We start from the raw sequence: 19,069 nt of genomic DNA, 5'->3' as shown, positions 1-19,069 counted from the left end.
GTCGTGACACGGTTGCCGTGCATGCTGTTGCCAGCGGCAACGTGTTGTGGTTGCAGCGTGTAGGTGCTTCCTCCTTTCTCCTGGGGCCTTCCTGTCTAATGCCGGAGGGGTTTATTATCTAGCTGGTGGGGATTTAGGTGTGTCCTGGGTGTGGCCACGAGGTTTATATTGCCTGTGGCCTGTTGGCTGGGTTCAGTTGTCCTCCAGCCTCTGTTGGCGCTGGAGCTATGCTCCTGTCCTGGGTATTCCATCGTCCCAGTGTTTGAGGGCCACCTTGTGGAACATCAAGGTCTCTTCTATGTTTTCCCAGTGTCACCTTTCCTTCTCTATCATTCTTATATGTGTGGTGTTGTCCATATGGTGGGTGTTGTCTTGTCTAGTGTTGTTACATGTCTTGTCTATTGTTGTCTGTAGTCCAGCATGTTGCTAGACATTTTCCCTGAGTGTTGTTCATCCGGAAGGGGGTGTCAGGGTTCCCCGGAGGGGGAACTACAAGTCTGTATGCTGCTCTGCCTGGGGCCGCCATGCATCCTGTTTGCATAGGGGTTTCCAGGCAGTAACTGGTGTGCTGGATACCTGGGTGTGCTTGTTTCTACTGTGTTTCTATTGTATGTTGATACTCACCCCTGTCCCCATGCTGTGCGCCTGCAAACTGGCAAATTCATTGAGAGGACTGATGAGCGAGCGCATAATGGAGAGTACTTCAGGAGGAGTCCTCTTAGTCTCAGGCAATCAGCGGGGGGAACAGGGGTATCAACACAAGTCAGGGGCAGCAGTACTATTCATGTAGTACTGTTCTTAATACGGCTTGAGGGAGTTCACTTACTCAATTTAGGTTTCATGCACACGACTGTGTCCGTATGGAGGTCCGAAAACCACAAATTACAATATACAGATACTTACTGTGTGCAATCCGCATTTTTCCCACTGCTGTCACTACAAATGTCTATTCTCATTAGATTGTGCAGGGACTCACAGCCAAGTGGTTATACCTATTGGTTCCTTTACTGCAAGCTGCTGATGATTCATTCATACATTTCTAGTAGAAATAACAGAGGAATGGAAGAACATAGAGCCATAAGAATAGATGCTCCAGAATTGTTATTACATGGGGAATGCATGTAGTTACTAAGACAGACATGTCGGGAGAGGCGAGGTCTGCAGGTGGCAGGCTCCTCCAACACATAGAAGTTTTTTGGTCAGAGAAGAAATTGAACTTTTTGGCAATCATGGGAAATGCTATGGGTGGTGCAAACCCAGCACTTCCCATCACCCCAAGAAGACCATTCACATAGTGAGGCATGGTGGTAGCAGCATCATTCTGGGGTGGATGCTTTTTATCTGGACTAGAAATTTAGTCAGGATTGAAGGAAAAATGGATCGATGGCAGTAAATGCTGGGCAATTCTTGAGAACGAGCAACAAAACAATAAGTAACTGAACACTACACAAGCCTGTCTTTTACAGTACTTTGCATAATTAGTCAATGTAAACTGTAATTTGAAGAAGAAGAAAAAGTAGACCCTGGTAATAAATCTATAGCTCCATGAAATTTGGATATTATCTGGTTCTTTCTGTGAAATGTACTCATGAAAACTCTTATTTAGATGAACTAACAATTTACATGTATTTTGTATATTATGAGATCTTAGCAATATTGTTAAACTTTTTTCAGTTTTTTTTGATACAGTGAAATAAATAATAAGGATTATAAATAATATATGTCTATGTCCGCACACATTAGCTTTTACTGTAAAATGAAGAAAATTACAGTAACCTACATAAGAACCCTAAATCACAGGCAGAGAGTCAAAGAATCTTAGTTCCCTATCAGTATGTCTTTGGAGTGTGGGAAGAAACCTGAGCAGCCGAAGGAAACCCAGGCAAACACGGGGAGAACACACAAACTCCATGCAGATGTTGTCCTTGGTCGGATTTATATCTAGGACCCCAGCGCTGTAAGGCACCAGTGCTAACCACCGAGCCACCGTTCTGCCATCTTATTAGTATTTGCTGTGGCACAAAAGCTGAGATAAATAATCATTATATACTGTATATACCTAAATCATCATACTATATGGATATATACACGCGCTTAGTGACCAGTTGTAAGTCATAAGGCAACTGGCACAATACAGAAAATACAAGGAGAGCACTCCCATGATTACTTATATTCACACATCCATATTGCAAAAAAGTTGTAGAGTCCAGCTTCCCATAAAAAGATTATTTTATTCATTCGACGTAAAATCCAGACATCCAATACAGTATAAAATGTCTACGTGCTTCGGAACCCAATATATAGGTCCTTCATCATGACATACAAATAAAAGACTTACACACATCCATAACTGTTTTGTTGCCTTTAAACAGCGGATCCGCAAAACACAGATTCCAGCTGTGTGCACTGCATCAGTGATCAGATCCATTGACTTCAATGAGTCCGGGGTCCGCATGTTACAGTGAAGTATAGGACACATACTATATTTTGCAGCGCAGCCGCATAGATGCAGAAGCCCATCTGTGCAGCCACACCACAAAAGATAGTACTTGTCCTATACTTCGCTGCAACATGTGGATCATGGACCTATTAAAGCCAGTGGTCCGCAATGTGATGCAACATGCATATGGATGATATCTGTGTTTTGCAGATCGCAAAACAATCATGGTCATGCGAAAGCCCGCTTAATGTAAAAAATAAAAATAATACATCATATAGGATATGACCATTTCTTTCCAACAATGCTAGAACCAGCCCTGTACCTCACAGGGATCCAGAGCTTCCCCCATGCATTGCTCTAAATCGCTCTGTTAGATTCTCTTCAAGCTGGCAGCTCAGGGGCTTGTCCTTTCTGCTGCAGGTCAGGGGATGTGTGCTTTCTGCAGCAACTCAGGGGGTGTATGATTTCTTAGGAAGAGTAACCTTTCTGCTGCAGTTCTCTCCCTGTAACTGTCACTGCAGCTTCTAACAATAGATATGGCTGGTAGCAGTTGAAAGATGGAACTGATCATGTGCAACCACCTTAGTGAAGTGGACAGAGCAATAAGGAAAGCAACAAACTGCAGGTGGCGCTAATACAGATACAATTTTTTGAATACTTAACTTTTAATTACACCAAATTACAAAAATATTCTGATACAAGTGTTGATTTGAAAAAAATGTAGACATCCCTTTTAAAGAGTTTATGCATAGCTGCTTTCTTCCATAAATAGTGCCACCCTTGTCCACACGTTGTGTGTGGTATTTCAGCACAGCCACATTCACTTCAGTGGAGTAAAGTTGGAGTACCAACAGCTTCTTAGTTTTCCCTTATGGTGTCAAGATGTGGTGTTTTACTAAATAAATCAAACCTACTAATGTCCCAAGGACTAAATTACACCTCTTAATCCTGCACCTCCTTATTACTAAAACTTAGCTTTTAATTGGTCTAATTCTCATATATTTACTAAAGGATGCTTTTAAAATTGCCAGCTAGTCTCAGCTTACACTTAAGTATACATTACAATTCCTGCTATAGTGTCCTAGCTAGGAATGTAACATTGTTATCTTACTGGCTGCGCGCTGCCAGTATAATCTGTAGGTACAATGTATCAGTTACTTGGTGTTATATTGTCGTACTAGTGCTTTGCTAGAGACTAAGGCTCCTTTCACACTAGTGTTCGCTGGTCCGCTCGTGAGCTCCGTTTGAAGGAGCTCACGAGCGGACCCGAACGCAGCCGTCCAGCCCTGATGCAGTCTGAATGGAGCGGATCCGCTCAGACTGCATCAGTCTGGCGGCGTTCAGCCTCCGCTCCGCTCGCCTCCGCACGGACAGGCGGACAGCTGAACGCTGCTTGCAGCGTTCGGGTGTCCGCCTGGCCGTGCGGAGGCGTGCGGATCCGTGCGGATCCGTCCAGACTTACAATGTAAGTCAATGGGGACGGATCCGTTTGAAGATGCCACAATATGGCTCAATCTTCAAGCGGATCCGTCCCCCATTGACTTTACATTGAAAGTCTGGACGGATCCGTCCGAGGCTATTTTCACACTTAGCTTTTTATAGCTAATATAATGCAGACGGATCCGTTCTGAACGGAGCCTCCGTCTGCATTATTACGATCGGATCCGTTCAGAACGGATCCGATCGAACGCTAGTGTGAAAGTAGCCTAAGCTGAGTTAAAACATAAGAGCAACGCTGCCCCCCGACATGTTTCGCAGAGGACCGTCGTCTTCAGGGCAGAGTGTGAGCGTGCTCCCTGCTCGGCTCAATTTATAATCTCTGCATGTCGTCACTGGAACGCGTTATTATCTTAACCAATGAAGGTGTATTCGTCAGTGAACTTCTAATCTGATTGGTAACGATTACAATCCTTGCCCTCCGCTGTCATCATTTGTCCAACCTATCTTTTCTGGTTGGTTGCGATCAATACATGTCATCAATAAGCGCGGCGCATGCTTAATAAACTTAGACTCTTAACCCACCGTCCGTGCCATTGTGCATGTCATGAGAGTTAGTATTCAGCACTCCCATGTCTTTGCCGTAAAGCTGCGCATGCGTTAGTACTTAGCTGCCTGTGCTGTCATTCGTGCCAGAGCGCATGTCACTGAACATAGTCCCCTTTTGCCATTTAATTTCACTTGCTCGTTGGCGCATCCTGTATACTGCGCATGTGCCAGCACATAGTTTATTCCTCTATCATTCATTCTATTACACATGTCTCAGGACTTTGGTCTCTTATGCGGGTTTGTATGTCTATGCATGCATTACAGCTTAGTTGTTGGTACTGCCATCGGTACTATTGCGCATGTATTAGAACTTGATATCATTCACTGACAATCTATATCCTACCATTGCGCATGCATTGAAACTTAGTTATCCATTCTACCATTCTTACTAAGGCGCATGTCAGGGAACTTAGTCTCCCTCACTATGGAACTATAGTCATCTGTATTTTAGTATATTACTTGGTATCTATCGCTCTCAGAACAGTGGCTTTAGGACCACGCATATGTTATAAGGTTGTCCTATATCATTAAATACTTTAATTGGGTTGATTCACTTATTGATTACCTTCTAAGCCACCATATATTCAGCTTTTTACATTATTTTTGCCAAACAGTTTCTCTGTTTATTATTGTAATAAATTCCTTCTTTTCAGTTTATTAAATTGTTTTTATTTACATTTTCTCTTAGAAGGGGGTCAAGCTACAGGAAGGACGAGTACGTGAAACCTTCATTCAGGCCTCTTGGGGATAGACTGTTTAAACGGTAAATCCATTCTGTCTCCTCTTGCTGGAGCCTTCTGTCAATATCTCTTTAACGTGGACCTGATTTTATTTTAGTTACTCCCCAGAAATTTAAAGTTCGGACTGTTTCCTTTATGTTTTTCTCTCATATGTCTGGCCATGTTTGGATCCTGTCCCGTGTTGATACTGCTCAAGTGTCTAGAAATCTGTCTTCTTAGTTCTTGAGTAGCTTTTCCTACGTACAGTCTGGGACAGTCACATTTAATAATGTACACTACTCCTTTTGTTTTGCAATTTATGTAATCTCTTATATTGTAATTCCTCCCATCAACCGGATTTTCAAACGTTTTTGTAATACTCATTCGATCACAAAATGTACAGTCTCCACATGGGTATGATCCTTGTGGTTTAACCAAGTTGTTTTATATGCTTTTTTATGCGGTTGATAGTGGCTATGCACTAGCATCTCTCTCATATTTTTTCCCCTTCTATAAGTTATCATAGGGTATCGCGGTATCACTTCCTGTATATTGGTATCTGCTTGTAAGGTATGCCAGTGGCATCTCAAAATCTGCTTAACTAGATCATGCTCAGTATCATATGTTCCTATACAACGTATAATTTTTTCTCCTCCTTTTTGGATCTTACCTGCTAGTAGTTCTAGTCTTCCCATCTTTTTAGCTTCATTGTATGCTCTGTGTAGGCACTTCTTAGAGTATCCCCTATTCTGAAAGCATGAATACAGTGTGCTACACTCTCTTTCAAATGCTTCCTCTGTAGAGCAGTTCCGCCTGGCTCCAAGATACTGCCCCACTGGAATTCCTTTTTTAAGGGGTTCAGGATGGAAGCTTTGCCAGTGCAAGAAATTATTGATGGATGTTGGTTTTCGGTAAATTTCTGTTTGTATACTGCCTCCAGGCTGCAACAGAATCTTAAGATCCAGGAAATTGAGTGTACTCTTGTGTATTTCTGCTGTAAATGTCATTCCAATTAGATTATCATTAAGATGGCAAACAAATTCATGAAAAAGTGCTTCTGTGTCATCCCAAAAAATCAATATATCATGAAATGTGTTGCGTGTACTTATTGTAAGTGTCCTTGAAAACTATACGGTCTTCCCACCACCCTAAAAAAAGCTTAGCGAAACTTAGTGCACAAATCGTACCCATAGCAGTACCGGTTGTCTGTAAATAATATTTGCCATTGAATATAAAATAATTGTGCTTCAACAAAAATTCCAAAAGTGCTAAAACAAAACAATTGTGCTCGTGATATTGTACCCTTTTAGTGCTAAGATAATGCTCAACTGCCTGTATGCCCAGGTTGTGCTGAATGCTGGTATATAAAGCCTCAACATCCAGACTTCCTATAAATGTTTGCGGATTTACTTGGAGCTCTTGCAACCTGACGACAGTATCCTTAGTATCTTTAAGATATGAAGGTAGTGATTTAACAAATGGGGAGATTACTTGTTCTACATATTCACTAATACCCTCGCACAAACTCTGGTTACCTGAAACGATGGGTCTACCTGGAATGGGTTCCCTTTGTTTGTGTATTTTGGGTGTGGCATAGCTATGGTAGGACGTGTGCTGAAAAGTATACTGAATTCTTCCTTTGTAATCAAATTCCTATCTTTAGCACTTTTTAGCAACCTTTTTAGATCTAGTACATATTTTTCAGTCGGATCAGCACTCAGCTCTTTATATGTGCTTTTTTCTTTTAAGAGTGTCATTACTATCTGTTCATAATAGTCTTTTTCCAATAAAACTATGTTCCCCCCTTTGTCCGAGGGCTTTATAATGAGATTATCATTTTCTGCTAGCTCTTTCATAGCTGCTTATTCTTCTATGGTCAGGTTGCAATATGTGTTGTTTCTATGTACTTTAATTCTTTGTAGGTCTCTCGTTACTACATCCACAAAAGTCTGAATGTTTTTGTTTTTGTATTGTTTCTGTTTCATGCTCTTTGGTTTTGAATTCTTTATGTAAGGCTAGTTTTCTAGCGAACAAGTCTATGTCCTTTACCCATAAGAAACTGTTGAACTGTGGGGCTGGTGTAAATGACAGACTTTATGTATCAGGCCTTAGTTCTATATCAGTTTTATTAATAATCTGCATCACTCCCTCAGCAGTGGCGTAACTACCGGGGAAGCAGGGGAAGCAGCTGCTTCGGGGCCCGGCGCCCCGACAGCGTGTGTGACAGTTTATTTTCAAGTTAGTTAAATATCGTGTTCAGGGCCCCTTCACAGCAGCCGCTAGTGTGATCTAATCTTACTGTCTGCTAAAGTCTCCTGGTCTGGGATTCAAACCCACAACCTCCAATCTATCAGTGAATCAGTGGCAAAGCATTTACCCTCACAGCCATAAAGGCTGCATTACAACTGATTGGAAAAAAAAAAAACTACATCTATACACATGACAGCTGCCCAAACACACCTAGCACTGCTATATCTGTATATGACAGCTGTCCCTGCACACTCAGCTCTGCTATATCTCTATATATGACAGCTGCCCCAGCAAACCCAGCTCTGCTACATCTATACACATGACAGCTGCCGAAACACAGTCAGCTCTACTACATCTATACACATGACAGCTGCCCCCAACACACCCAGCACTGCTATATCTCTATATGACAGCTGTCCCAGCACACTCAGCTCTGCTATATCTCTATATATGACAGCTGCCCCAGCAAACCCAGCTCTGCTACATCTATACACATGACAGCTGCCGAAACACAGCCAGCTCTGCTACATCTATACACATGACAGCAGCCCCCAACACACCAGCACTGCTATATCTCTATATGACAGCTGTCCCAGCACACTCAGCTCTGCTATATCTCTATATATGACAGCTGCCCCAGCAAACCCAGCTCTACTACATCTATACACATGACAGATGCCTAAACACACCCAGCTCTGCTACATCTATACACATGACAGCTGCACCAGCACACTCAGCTCTGCTATATCTCTATATATGACAGCTGCCCCAGCAAACCCAGCTCTACTACATCTATACATGACAGATGCCCAAACACACTCAGCTCTGCTACATCTATACACATGACAGCTGCACCAGCACACTCAGCTCTACTATATCTCTATATATGACAACTGCCCCAGCAAACCCAGCTCTACTACATCTATACACATGACAGCTGCCGAAACACAGCCAGCTCTGCTACATCTATACACATGACAGCTGCCCCAGCACACTCAGCTATGCTATATCTCTATATATCTATCTACTGTATAGCAATACTTAGAGATATATAGATGTAGCAGAGCTGGGGGTGCTGGAGCAGCTATCATATCTAAAGATATAGCAGAGCTAAGTGTGCTGGGACAGCTGTCATATAGAGATATAGCAGTGCTGGGTGTGTTTGGGCAGCTGTCATATGCATAGATGTAGCAGAGCTGGGTTTGCTGGGGCAGCTATCATATATAGAGATATAGCAGAGCTGAGTGTGCTGGAACAGCTGTCATATAGAGATATATCTGAGATACTGCTATATCTGTATATGACAGCTGTCTCAGCACATTCAGCTCTGCTATATCTCTATATATGAGCAGCTGTCATGTGTAAAGATGTACACTTAGCCAGCTATAACAGTAGAAGTCTCATATTTTTTCAGTCAGCCGCAAGGCAGCTGGTATGGTCTAGTGGTTAGCTGCTTTGCCTCTGAAGCAGAAGTTTGTGGGTTCAAATCCCAGCAGAATCTTTTCTCAAATACAAGCACTGACTCCATATAAGGACATACAGGGCGGGACAGAATGCAAGGCGGGACACAGGAAGAGGCTGCATCGCATCGCTGACATGGAGGTAAGTAGAAGTGTTTATTATTATTTTTTTAATACCCGACTGTTACTGCCATGGGGGAGCGGGAGGCACCTGATACTGGCAGTGGCACCTGATACTGGCACATGGGGGGAGGGGGGTTGGCACCTGATACTGGCACCTGGGGGGGAGGGGGGTTGGCACCTGATACTGGCACATGGGGGGGAAGAGGCACCTGATACTGGCACATGGGGGGGAGAGGGGTTGGCACCTGATACTGGCATATGGGGGGGAGGGAGAGTGGCACCTGATACTGGCATATGGGGGGGGAGGGAGAGTGGCACCTGATACTGGCACCTGGGGGGGGAGAGGGGTTGGCACCTGATACTGGCATATGGGGTGGGGGGAGGGAGGGAGAGAGGCACTTGATACTGGCACTTTTTTTGTGGGGGGGGGGGAGATGGCACTATGATACTGGGACATGGGGGGGGGGGAGAGGCACCTGATACTGGCATCTGGAGGGGAGAGGGGGGGGGTTGGCACTTGATACTGGCACATGGGGGGGGGAAGAGAGGAACCTGATACTGGCACATGGGGAGGGGGAGGGAGAGAGGCACTTGATATTGGCACTTTTTTTGTGGGGGGGGGGGGGAGATGGCACTATGATACTGGGACATGGGGGGGAGGAGAGAGGCACTTGATACTGGCATGTGGGGGGGGGGGGGTTGGCACTATGATACTGGCACATGGTGGGGAGAGGCACTTAATACTGGCACTTTTTTGGGGGGGAGATGGCACTATGATAATGGGACATGGGGGGGAAGAGAGAGGCACTTGATACTGGCACATGGGGGGGTTTGGCACTATGATACTGGCACATTGGGGGTGGGAAGGAGAGAGGCACATGGGGGGAGATGGCACTATAATACTGGGACATGTGGGGGGGGAGAGGCACTTGATACTGGCACATGATGGGGGGGCATCTATGGGGACACTTACTGGCACATTATTGGGGGGCATTATGGGGGACACTAGGCCAGCAGCCTATCAGAGGCCGGACACTGAGGGGCATCTACTGGGGCATTTTATACTGGTACATTATGGGGGGCACTAGCAGGAAGGGGGAGAGGAGCACTATGGGGGAATTTACTGGGGGCACTATATAGGGGTATTTTATACTGGCACATTATGGGGGCACTATGGGGACATTAGCTCAACTGGGGGCATTACAAGGGGGTATTTTTGCACTGTCACATTATAAGGAGAATTATTACAACTGGGTGGGCATTATGGTGGGTTTTATTACTCCCCCATGGTATGACCCCCCTAGTAGCAGCACCAGCCTCTCCCTGCTCTGCTATCCCTCTGCCCCTTCTCCAAATCCTTATTATGAAATCTTTCTCATTAGGATAAAACACAACATCAGCTCCGCCGACCCCCGGCCAAAGTGTGGAAGTGGCGTCCGAGATCCCCAAGGGCCAAGCCAAGTAACTGTAAGTGTTCATGTGGAATATGTTTATGTTATACACATATAGCCTACACTGTGCCCCACAATGTACAGTATACCTCTATATTGTGCCCACAATGTACAGTATACTGCTACACTGTGCCCCACAATATACAGTATACCGCTACACTGTGCCCCACAATATACAGTATACCTCTACACTGTGCCCCACAATATACAGTATACCGCTACACTGTGCCACACAATATACAGTATACCTCTACACTGTGCCTACAATATACCTCTACACTGTGCCACACAATATACAGTATACCTCTACACTATGCCTCACAATATACAGTATACCTCTACACTGTGCCTCACAATATACCTCTACACTGTGCCACACAATATACAGTATACCTCTACACTATGCCTCACAATATACAGTATACCGCTACACTGTGCCACACAATATACAGTATACCGCTACACTGTGCCAAAGGAGTGGGGTTTACACAGGAGGAGGGAGATGCGAAGCGCGCTGAGGGGGCCCTTACAAATATTTGCTGTGGGGCCCAGTCACTTCTAGTTACGCCCCTGTCCCTCAGTATTTTCGTGATGTAGTTCATTTATTTTTTGGTTCAGATCTTTTGGTTGTAGCCCCATTTGTCTCTGTCTCTCAACTGTACTCCCATTCCTAAAAAACTCGCTGATGTCATAGTTAGGGTTGGTTGAATAGTATTTGTTACTAGTGGTGTAGCAGAGGAGGATGATTGTGGAAATTGTGAATATTGTGCTGACATACTTGATGATGGCTTTTGATTCCTTATGCATTTTGGATTCTCACTGGTATTAGGGTTCAAGTTTTAAGGGGGGATTTTTTGTAGGATTTTTCCTCGGTGGATAAGGTAATCTATTTTTAACTTTCCTTTTTGTACCTGCCTTAGATTGCGTATAGCTAACTTCCGCTTCTGATATCTCCGATTCTGAGATATCAGTATATTCCCTCTAATTGCCCCATACATTGTACCTACAGATTATACTGGCAGCGCGTAACCAGTAAGGTAACAATGTTACATTCCTAGCTAGGACACTATAGCAGGAATTGTAATGTATACTTAGAAGTGTAAGCTGAGACTAGCTGGCAATTTTAAAAGCATCCTTTAGTAAATATATTAGATAAGTTGGAGTACCAGACACAACCTATGGACAGGAGTGGCATTGTTTGGTATAGCAGCGCAACTAACCACTGCGCCACCATCTGCGCCTGAAATACGCTTAACATTGGCATATTTCAGTATAATAAATGACCCCCATAAAGTATACAAAAATACTGAAAACATATAGTTATATAAGGCTCCTTTACACTTGCGGCAGGACGGATCCGACAGGCTGTTCACCATGTCGGATCCGTCCTGCGGCTATTTCGCCGTGCCGCCGGACCGCCGCTCCGTCCCCATTGACTATAATGGGGACGGGGCGGAGCTCCGGCGCAGCACAGCGGTGCACGGCAACAGCCGCCGGACTAAAAAGCCTGACATGCGGTCATTTTAGTCCGGCGGCCTTTCGCCGTGCACCACCGTGCTGCGCCGGAGCTCCGCCCCATCCCCATTATAGTCAACGGGGACAGAGCGGCGGTCCGGCGGCACGGCGAAATAGCCGCAGGACGGATCCGACATGGTGAGCAGCCTGTCGGATCCGTCCTGCCGCAAGTGTGAAAGTACCCTAAGTCCTTAAATTGCTCCTCCTGTAATAGTAGATAAAATAACTTTTAAAAATATTGAAGTGCTAAATGCAAGTGAGGCAGGTGGGTGTAGATTGTTCTCCTTTTGGTCTCAAAAGTTTTCTATTCTGGGAAAGCGTCTCACCCCACTCAACTAGTGGACCTAGGTAATCGTGTTCCAAGGCTATCCCACAGCCCTGTTGAGAGGTAGAATATGTAACTAATGGTGGAACAGGCACTCTATCACCTGGATTTTATATAGAAAATAGCTATTTTATTGCAATCGTTGCCAAAAGTATTACCACAATTCCAAAGTCCCCTAAAATGTATATTTATATATAAAAAACATATCACTTGAGTAGGACGTGTACAGGCTGGCTGTATTCCCACAGGCACCTCCCAACTGGGGCTGTGTGTGTGGTACTAGAGACAGCAAGCTGGGTCCACACAGACGCACTAAACCTCAATACATAAAAACATCAATACATAAAAGAAAAATACACAAAATTAAAAGTGCTTAAATACAAGATGCGGAATCCTAAAAAGGGTAGATCATCGGTTCCGAGAGCCTGTCAAACCATAAGATATTAAAACATGGGTCCAGAAATTATGGATGGTAAATATAAATGGATTAAGTTGGTAGTTAATATCCCAATGGTCTTCTTTTATATGGGAGTCCAGTCATGCCATCTTTTAATATAATGTCAAACAGAATCAGGATTTAGGGATGTAAAGGGTATTGTGGATTAGGTGATCAGTCAAACGCACTGTGTCCCAATATAGCCCGATCTCTAATTATTTGAAACAGTCTCACATATGTAGTCCACAGATTAGTGCTGCTTTGTAAAGTATGCAATCACGTATATGTTCTTCCTTAGCCACCAGGACTAAGGCCTCATTCACACGACAGTATTTTTTTGCGGTCCGCAAAAAGGGGTTCAGTTGTTCCGTGATCCGTGTCCGTTTTTGTTTCCGTATGTCTTCCCTCATTTTTGGAGGCTCACCAGACATGAAGGAAAGTAAAAAAAAATCGTGCATGAGGCCTAAGGCTGACAAAATTACCAGTAATAGGTACTGATTAATAGATACGGTTGTTACCATGTCTTCGGCGTCTGTTTCCGCAAATATCGGTCAGCTTAGTAGAACACTGCTCGCTGTACCGCCAAGGGCTTGTTTCTTCCAAGCGGCAAATCACGTGGCGTGCCCGGCATGTAATGTGGCGTCCCACGTGATAGACTCGTGTGCCGGATTTAATATTCTTCAGCGCACTGCGTTGGTTTATATAGACTTGATCACAGTAACTGTATGTCATATCCTGCTCTGGTCATGTGCTGAGGTCTGCTAGGTTAGCAGCACATGTGTAGCCTTTTGTTATTGTTTTGGAGTTGAGCTGTATCTGCCTCCCTTCAGGTGCACTGGGTGGGGTCGTTGGTATGAGTTTAAATTACGCCCACTCCCAGTGTCCTATGCAGGTTATAGCTTCTGTCTTGTTCAGAGGAAGGAAGGAGGGAAGGATTGCTGTTCCTGCTCAGTATAAGATAAGTTGGTTTTGTTTTCTTGTGATTGTCTGTCTAGGCTGTTAGAGAGACGCCTGCCCCCTCCAGGTCCTGAGGGAGCAGGCTGCCTCTTTCCCCCTTTCACCATCTTAGGGATTTTAGGGAATCTTCAGCCTAGGCACGAGGACACGTTCATTCCCACCTTCAGGGTCTGAATGTGGGCATAGAAGTCTAGGGAGAGCTGGTAGGGATTTGTCAGGAGGTGACCTTTATCCCCAGCTTCTTGCCTAGACATTTGTTTTGTTATATTCTGTGTATCTTGTATTCTGTCCAGCGTGACACTGTATTACATGCTACTCAGCAACTACATTATTCTGAGTAACATGTAATACAGTTACTGTGACTCTCATATAAAAGAGGACCATTGGGATATTAACTACCAAGTTAATCCATTTACAGTTGCAAGAAAAAGTATGTGAACCCTTTGGAATGATATGGATTTCTGCACAAATTGGTTATAAAATGTGATCTGATCTTCATCTTAGTCACAACAATAGACAATCACAGTCTGCTTAGACTAATAACACAAAAATAATTAAATGTTACCATGTTTTTATTGAACACACCATGTAAACATTCACAGTTCAGGTGGAAAAAGTATGTGAACCCCTAGACTAATGACATCTCCAAGAGCTAATTGGAGTGAGGTGTCAGCCAACTGGAGTCCAATCAATGAGATGAGATTGGAGGTGTTGGTTACAGCTGCCCTGCCCTATAAAAACACACACACTAGTTCTGGGTTTGCTTTTCACAAGAAACATTGCCTGATGTGAATGATGCCTTGCACAAAAGAGCTCCCAGAAGACCTACGATTAAGAATTGTTGACTTGCATAAAGCTGGAAAGGGTTATAAAAGTATCTCTAAAAGCCTTGCTGTTCATCAGTCCACGGTAAGACAAATTGTCTATAAATGGAGAAAGTTCAGCACTGCTGCTACTCTCCCCAGGAGTGGCTGTCCTGTAAAGATGACTGCAAGAGCACAGCGCAGACTGCTCAATGAGGTAAAGAAGAATCCTAGGGTGTCAGAGACTTTTGTAAGTCTTTAGCTGACATATGCTAAAATCCCTGTTAGCGAATCTACAATACGTAAAACACTAAACAAGAATGGATTTCATGGGAGGATACCACAGAGGAAGCCACTGCTGTCCAAAAAAAACATTTCTGCACGTTTACAGTTTGCACAAGAGAACCTGGATGATCCACAGCAGTACTGGCAAAATATACTGTGGACAGATGAAACCAAAGTTGAGTTGTTTGGAAGAAACACACAACACTATGTGTGGAGAAAAAGAGGCACAGCACACCAACATCAAAACCTCATCCCAACTGTAAAGTATGGTAATGGGGGATCATGGTTTGGGGCCGCTTTGCTGCGTCAGGACCTGGACGGATTGCTATCATGGAAGGAAAAATTAATTCCCAAGTTTATCAAGACATTTTGCAGGAGAACTTAAGGCCATCTGTCCACCAGCTGAAGCTCAACAGAAGATGGGTGTTGCAACAGGACAATGACCCAAAGCATAGAAGTAAATTAACAACAGAATGGCTTAAACAGAAGAAAATACGCCTTCTGGGGTGGCCCAGTCATAGTCCTGACCTCAACCCGATTGAGATGCTCTGGCATTACCTCAAGAAAACGATTCACACCAGACATCCCAAGAATATTGCTGAACTGAAATAGTTCTGTAAAGAGGAATGGTCAAGAATTACTCCTGATCGCTGTGCACGTCTGATCTGCAACTACAGGAAACGTTTGGTTGAAGTTATTGCTGCCAAAGGAGGTTCAACCAGTTATTAAATCCAAGGGTTCACATACTTTTTCCACCTGCACTGTGAATGTTTACATGGTGTGTTCAATAAAAACATGGTAACATTTAATTCTTTGTGTGTTATTAGTTTAAGCAGACTGTGATTGTCTATTGTTGTGACTTAGATGAAGATCAGATCACATTTTATGACCAATTTGTGCAGAAATCAATATCATTCCAAAGGGTTCACATACTTTTTCTTGCAACTGTATATTTACCATCCATAATTTCTTGACCTATGTTTTAATATCTTATGATTTGATGGGCTCTTGGAACCGATGATCTACCCTTTTTAGGATTCCGCATCTTGTATTTAAGCACTTTTAATTTTGTGTATTTTTCTTTTATGTATTGATGTTTTTATGTAATGATGTTTAGTGCGTCTGTGTGGACCCAGCTTGCTGTCTCTAGTCCCACACACACAGCCCCAGTTGGGAGGTGCCTGTGGGAATACAGCCAGCCTGTACACGTCCTACACAAGTGATATGTTTAAAAAAAAAATCAAGGTGATAGAGTGCCTGTTCCACAATTATTTACATATTCTGGGAAAGGGTTAGAGGTAGTGGAGCAGTAATGGCCACCAAGAGGTGCTACAGACCCCTAACTTTAAGGTACACCTCTCCTTTATATCTGAGAGTCTGCTTCTTCACATTGTCTGGTTCTATTACGCCTGTAGGTAGGCACAGACACGGACAGTGAGCCCTGACCTAGAATGCAGCCCACTTTTCCTACCTACTTGCAGTACAACCCCTAGGTAGCAAGACCACACCTGGTCGACAGTCCCTATACTACTAAGGTGCAGAGACAAACATCAAGAGACAAAACAACACAAAAACAGGGTCATACGTAAATAGGTCAGAACCAGACAGGCTATGCTGTACCAAACCAGAGACAGAGAGTGGTCAGAAGACAAGTCAAGATCAGAACCAGACGGACAATGCAGTACCAAACGAGAGACAGGGAGGAGTCAGAAGACAAGCCTGGGTCATAGGAACAAGTAATCCAACAAGCTGAGGAATCAGGAACACAGCTAGAGAGTCAGAGACTATCATTGGCACTGGTATATGGCCAAGAAGGGTTTTAAATAGAGCACTGAGTTTCAGGATCAGAACCTGATAGGTCATGGCTAGACGCTCCATTAGTCAGAACACATAGGAATAGAGCAGCTGAGCAATCATCCCACTGCAGAGGAGGAGGTCCTGTGAGGATCGGAGATTAGGTGTGTGGGAATGTATCAGGAAAGCAGGTCAGAGATTTACAGAGGGGACATATTGTGGACGGCCTTATATGAAATTGTTTTCGCTGGGCAATGGGGAGCCAGTGAAGGGACTGGCAGAGGGGGGAGTCAGAGGAAAACCAAGAGGAGAGGTAGATTAACCGGACAGCAGAGTTGAGGATAGATTGGAGGGAGCGAGAGTTCTAGAAGGGAGGCTACAGAAAAGGATGTAACAGTAGTCCATGCGGGAGATGACAAGGGCATGCATTTTTAGTTGACTTAGTGGTGAGGAAGGAGCAAATACAAGAGATGTTCTTGAGTTGAAGCAGCGAGTTGTGGTAAAGGTTTGGAAGTGTGGCTTGAAGGACAGGGCATTATTATCACTTAGCTGTTTATTTCACTCTAGTAACGAAATGCCACCTAGAAATAATTATGTAGTATTGTGGAAAGATTCTGGGAGGCAGAATACTGCGCTATACTGTACACAGCATTAATAATTTTATACTTTTCACAAATGTATCCACAGTTCTTTTTTATTTATAGTTGTAGTAAAGAGAGATGGAATACCTTTGATACATACCAAAACTAAGTTATGCTTTTCCTATGCTAAATTCTGACCATATTTCTTGCTGCGTCTGACACATTCGTACAGTACACCTTTGATAACAGATTCTGGTTGGAAAATAATTAACAAAACCAAACTCCTGTGAACAAGGATCCTGTTATTCAGCGCTGGGAAACAGAGGGCAACATAAGATGCTGACATATTATCTGAAATAGTTACACAGCCCTTCATGTTTTCTAAAATGTCACCTAAATTTACAGGCTCTCACCTTGGTGAGCTAAAGATTAACCCGATCACTCATGCTGCAGACATTCCTTGTGAAACAAGCAGACATTACTCATTCCTTGACAACAGATAATAGTTGTCTACCAGGTTGCTAATGCAGTGTTGTTCTATGTGACCGTATAAAAGACAAATACATTTTTTTAAAGATTTTGCTATTCAATTAATTGTTTACTTTTATCATGTACTGTATATGTCTCCTACATGAAGATTCATGTTAAATATAAATAGGGATGATCCAACTTGATGTTTTCAAGTTCGGGTTCACGTTCTGTGGCATTTCTGTTATAGATTCTGTTATAACGGAATTCTATGACGGAATGCACCACGGAAGCCTTTAAAGGGGTATTCCGGTTACCATAAATATAACTTATGATTTAGACTAATTCATCATCAATAATTACCTAATATAATTTCACATATTTACCGTTCATTAGTTATAAAAGTAGATTTCCTCCTCTTGTACCCACTGTGTTTCCTCATAAATCACCATGGCATCGATCTGTAATTCTGAGCCTTTGTCAGGTCGAGCATGCTCAGTGTGTTGCTATCAATTCTCTAGCTAAATGTCTTGTGAAACAAAGGGCGTGTTAGTGTGCTGGTGATTACTGAGAAGAGGGGGCGTGACTGCACTGTATAACAGACAGCCAATCAATAAACATCGACAGTCACAGCAGGAAAGCTAGGGATTGTGGGGATTGTAGTCTTTGAAGTTTTGTGAGGGGAGATCAGGCGCCATGATACTCTCAGTGTGATGCATGCTCACATAGGAGCTAGACAAATGGATTGCAAGGTAAATTGAAACTCTGGTTATATGTATAGGTATGGGTTCTGGCAGGGGCGTAGCTATAGGGGGTGCAGAGGTAGCAGTCGCTACCGGGCCCAGGAGACTGAGAGGGCCCAAAGACCCTTGTGCCGCATAAGAAGTCACTGGTATTATGGAAAGTGCATACTGGTCAAGTTTTGCCTCAGGCAGTGTGAAGGCTATGTTCTTCCCTGTCCCTGGCCACTAAGCACTGAGGGAAGGGGGACCCAAGCTGAACTCTTTCACCAGCGCCCATGAGCCTTTAGCTAGGCTCCTGGGTTCTGGTTGGGTCACAGCTTGCAGCCTAAATGCAATTTTTCAAAAAATGTGGTTACTTTACTTGAATACCCCTTTAAGAGACATTCTGTTTTTCATTCTGTCATAATAGAAGTCTAGGGCAGCATAACGGATCCGGCCAACAAGACAGCGTTGAACTAAATCTAAAAGTCAGACAGAATATGACATGATATAGATGGAAGTGTGAAGCGGCAGTAGAAAAAAGGGCAGTGCTCTGTTCAGTTATGTCCCCAAACACGCGCTTTTACACCCCAGAGAACAAAGGAATTAATAGGTTGATATTAATTTCTATGATCACATTATGAAAGAAAATTCACACCTCTTAAATTCTTGACTGGTTAAAAATTATTTTTAC

The 19,069-nt window shown here is 43.6% G+C and overlaps 1 protein-coding gene across 1 annotated transcript in view; it reads right to left on the bottom strand.

Annotated features, from left to right (window-relative positions):
- Positions 1 to 18,162, bottom strand: part of LOC122946174 (synaptotagmin-like protein 1) — a 143,159-nt gene extending 124,997 nt beyond the window's left edge. Inside the window, exon 1 of the mRNA XM_044305591.1 lies at positions 18,040 to 18,162. The gene's annotated coding sequence lies outside the window, so the exon portion shown is untranslated. The remainder of the gene's footprint in view (positions 1 to 18,039) is intronic.
- Positions 18,163 to 19,069: the final 907 nt, after the last annotated feature.

The sequence above is a fragment of the Bufo gargarizans genome, chromosome 9, assembly GCF_014858855.1.
Source record: "Bufo gargarizans isolate SCDJY-AF-19 chromosome 9, ASM1485885v1, whole genome shotgun sequence".
Taxonomy (NCBI): Eukaryota; Metazoa; Chordata; class Amphibia; order Anura; family Bufonidae; genus Bufo; species Bufo gargarizans.
The sequence above is the reverse complement of the archived record's forward strand: the minus strand, read 5'-3'. Positions and strand labels throughout refer to the sequence as shown.